Raw genomic sequence first — 3,991 nt, 5'->3', positions numbered from 1 at the left:
GTACATTCCGGGCCAAGATTGTCCTTAAATTCAGTTGAATTCTAAGGTGCCAGAGGAAAGCAAATGAACATTTTCTTTCTCCTTTGCTGATTGCATTGGTAGATGACTTTAGTACGTTTTGTTTTTATATAGATGCCTCTGTTCTGTCAATAAACACCCTGAAAATTAGAATGCATTTCTGAGTGTGTGCGTGTGTGTACTACAGCTACTTCTTCTCCTACTCCTACTTCTACCACTACTACTACTACTACTACTTCTAATTTTGAGTCTGTCTTTTCAGGCCATCTGGTCCATGAGGATAGAAGTGAAATTAGCACGAGCTAAGCATACTCTTCAAACATTAAATATTGCATCTGACTTTCAAAGATCAACAGATGTACAGTGCAGCCTTCAACTTGTTCAAAGCTAACTTCCCACTAAGGTTTACTCGCAGCAACTGAACATGATCAAACTGCGATAATATATTTTGACGAAGCGTTTCATGTCTGGGGCAAAGAAGAAAAATGTACATGATCTTCAGTGCTATGCAAATTACAATACGGTAATGTCGTACTTTAGCATCCTAAATTCCTGGAGCTGAATTTAGGATGCTGAAATGCGATTATAATACCTTACAGTACTTACAATTTGGACCTGAGAAACATTTTTTTTAAAAGAGAGGAATTTCATCAAGTGGAAGACAAATTGGCTGAATCCGGCACAAAACTCGACGATGCTCGTGATTGTCTAGCTGACATGTGTAATAGCTCTAAAAATTTCTGGACGGTATAAATAACATCGTTCACAACAGATCCATGCCAGCACTTGCGAAAATCATCTCCTAGTATGTCCTTGAATATCCTTTGAAAACACTGAATATTATCCACATTTTGCATTGCCCATACATACTCGAATCCAGTTTTACATAATATAGCCCTTACTTGAGTACCCCAGATATGTCGTCCATTGTGATGATGCATGGGTGACATCATATCCTCGTTATGGTTATCAGTCACAGGATGAATTAGTGCCCATAGTTCATAAACCGTACATAAGCCTGCATCGATATCAATGGGAAATCTATCCCATTCTCCAATCGCAAATTTTTCGTACTTCTTCATAACATTAAAATTGGAATGATTTTGCATAATATGTATTTGCTCGTTTTCGATAGGCTGTATTTATTAGATCGTCAAACATTTTGAAAAATGTACATTGAGAGTGTTTTCGATAGCATTGGCCATGGACATTAGCTGTGATTTCAGACACACAGCAAACAGCTCTCTCCCCCATCTCTGTGTGTGTGTGTGTGTGTGTGTGTGTGTGTGTCCCCTCTCTCTGAGGAGAAATCGGAAGGACAGTCCGTGACTAATATTTGTCTGTCTCTCTGCCTGTATCTCTCTGTGTGTCTCTCCATGTCTGTCTGTCTCCTTCTTTCTCTTTCACACACACACACACACACACACAACCTTTCAGCGTGTTTAAATCTTCTTCATATCTGTCACATACAAACTTTGGTCCAAGCGTGTTGTACAAAAGAATGTGATTCGAAACTTAACCTGGTGGAAGAATTGTACGCTCATTTTTTTTGTTTTTTTAATTTTTTTTTATGTCGTGATAAAAAAAAAAAAATTCACATATATACAAGCATCACGATATGCTTTTAACTTTCTCAATACAGGATACAAAACACAAGAGGAAAAAACTTGTGTTTTGTATCCTGTTTTGAAAGAACCCAGGCAGTCAAACCTTTTTTTTATACCCTATACTTTCTCCATACATATTAAATGTGCTTTTGCTTTTGTCAGTGAGAGAATTTGAGGAAGCTGGCAGAATGGTAAAGACGCTAATCTGCTAATACATGGTCCACGAAGATCTGGGTTCGAATCCATTTCTCTCAAGTTTGAGCGAGCTGACAGACTTGCTGGTAACGCAACACCAACGAGCGGCATACATCTAGGAAAATCGGAAATCCTCAGAAAAGTCAAAGAATATCAAAAAGAACAGGTACAAGGCCATCACACCATCGATCGCCTCAAAGAAATAAAAGCAGAGAGAGGGAGCGGCCGTAAGTCTAGCATGAAAGGTAGAGCACGATGCTTTGCAAATCAAACAAATATCGGCATCATTTCCAAACCAACATTGCGCAAATTTCTTCAAAACGGAACAGAGTCTCTGTGGGCTTTTCCAAATACAATAGACTGAGCAACACACTAGACGCCACGTTCTTGGCATCAGAGATCTTTTCCCATCCCTCTTGCGGCCAATCAGTGGCAGCCTCTGTGCGTGTGTGTATCTGTGTGTTTGTGTGTATGTGTGGGTCTGTGTTTTTGAGTGCGTTTGTGCATGCGTGAGAGTGTAAGTGTACACAAGTGTCAGGAGAGTTCTGTACATGTGTGTGTGTTGTGTGTGTGTGTGTGTGTGTGTGTTGTGTGTGTGTGAGGGGGAGGTGGGGGTGCAGGGAGGAGGTGAGATAGAGGATGAGGTATGTGAGTGTATGCATGCCTACACTGTGGGAGCATCAGGATATTGGAACGTATATATTATATATATATCTTTGTATATATGTGTGTGGGGTTGGGGGTGGGAGATATGGGCGTGTGTGTGTGTGTTTGTACAAGTAAGTGTTCATCTGTGTGTGTGTGTGTGTGTGTGTGTGTGTGCGTGTTTGTGTGTGTGTGTGTGTGTGTGTGTGTGTGTGTGTGTGTGTGTGTGTGCCGTGGAAGCTGCGATACATAGACTAGAAATGAGTGTGTGGAGGAGGGGGTAGAGGAGGTGCAGGGAAATTTGTGGTGTGTGTGTGTGTGTGTGTGTGTGTGTTGGAGCTCATGTACGTTTATATGTATTTGACTGTGCTTTCATATCTGTGAAACTGCGTTTTGGGGGCATATCTGTTATGCATGTGTGGGTGTATGTGTGAATGTGTGTCTTCATGTTTTATATTTATTTGCTTATTTATCATCATTGTTGTCTTATTTATTTAATTATTTATTTATTATTATTATTATTTTATCATTATTTTCATTACTACTATCTCTTTATTTTCTTTTTTTTTATATCATAATTATTATTTATTTATTTATGTATGTACGCTTATCTATCTATCTATCTATCTATATATATATATATATATATATATATATATATATATATATACTTTTTTTTTTCAAGGCCTGACTAAGCGCGTTGGTTTACGCTGCTGGTCAGGCATCTGCTTGGCAGATGTGGTGTAGCGTATATGGATTTGTCCGAACGCAGTGACGCCTCCTTGAGCTACTGAAACTGAAACTGAAACTGACTGGGAAATCAAACTGAGCGTCTAGTCATTCAGACGGGACGATAAACCGAGGTCCCATGTACAACTTGACACACATACACGGCGCACTGAAAAGAGCCCATGGCAAGGAGAGTGTTGTCCTCGGACAGAATTCTGTGAAAGAAATCCGCATCCGCTATCACAGGAATATGAAATTAATATTTGTATTTGTATTTCTTTTTATCACAACAGATTTCTCTGTGTGAAATTCGGGCTGCTCTCCACAGGGAGAGCGCTTCGCTACAGTACAACGCCACCCAATTTTTTTTTTTTTGGTATTTTATCCTGCATGCAGTTTTATTTGCTTTTTCCAATCGAAGTGGGTTTTTCTACAGAATTTTGCCAGGAACAACCCTTTTGTTGCCGTGGGTTCTTTTACGTGCGCTAAGTGCATGCTGCACACGGGACCTCGGTTTATCGTCTCATCCGAATGACTAGCGTCCAGCCCATCACTCAAGGTCTAGTGGAGGGGGAGAAAATATCGGCGGCTGATCCGTGATTCGAACCAGCGCGCTCAGATTCTCTCGCTTCCTATGCGGACGCGTTACCTCTAGGCCATCACTCCACTAATGTGTATGCACGCACTCAATGCCTCAGTAGCGCGTTGGGTTATGCTGCTGGTCAGGCACCTGCCTTGCTGAAACTGAAACTGAAACTCATAGACAATGACAAAAAAAGGGGGTGGGGGGGGGGGGG

The sequence above is a fragment of the Babylonia areolata genome, chromosome 17, assembly GCF_041734735.1.
Source record: "Babylonia areolata isolate BAREFJ2019XMU chromosome 17, ASM4173473v1, whole genome shotgun sequence".
NCBI lineage: Eukaryota > Metazoa > Mollusca > Gastropoda > Neogastropoda > Buccinidae > Babylonia > Babylonia areolata.
Note: the sequence above shows the minus strand (reverse complement) of the source record.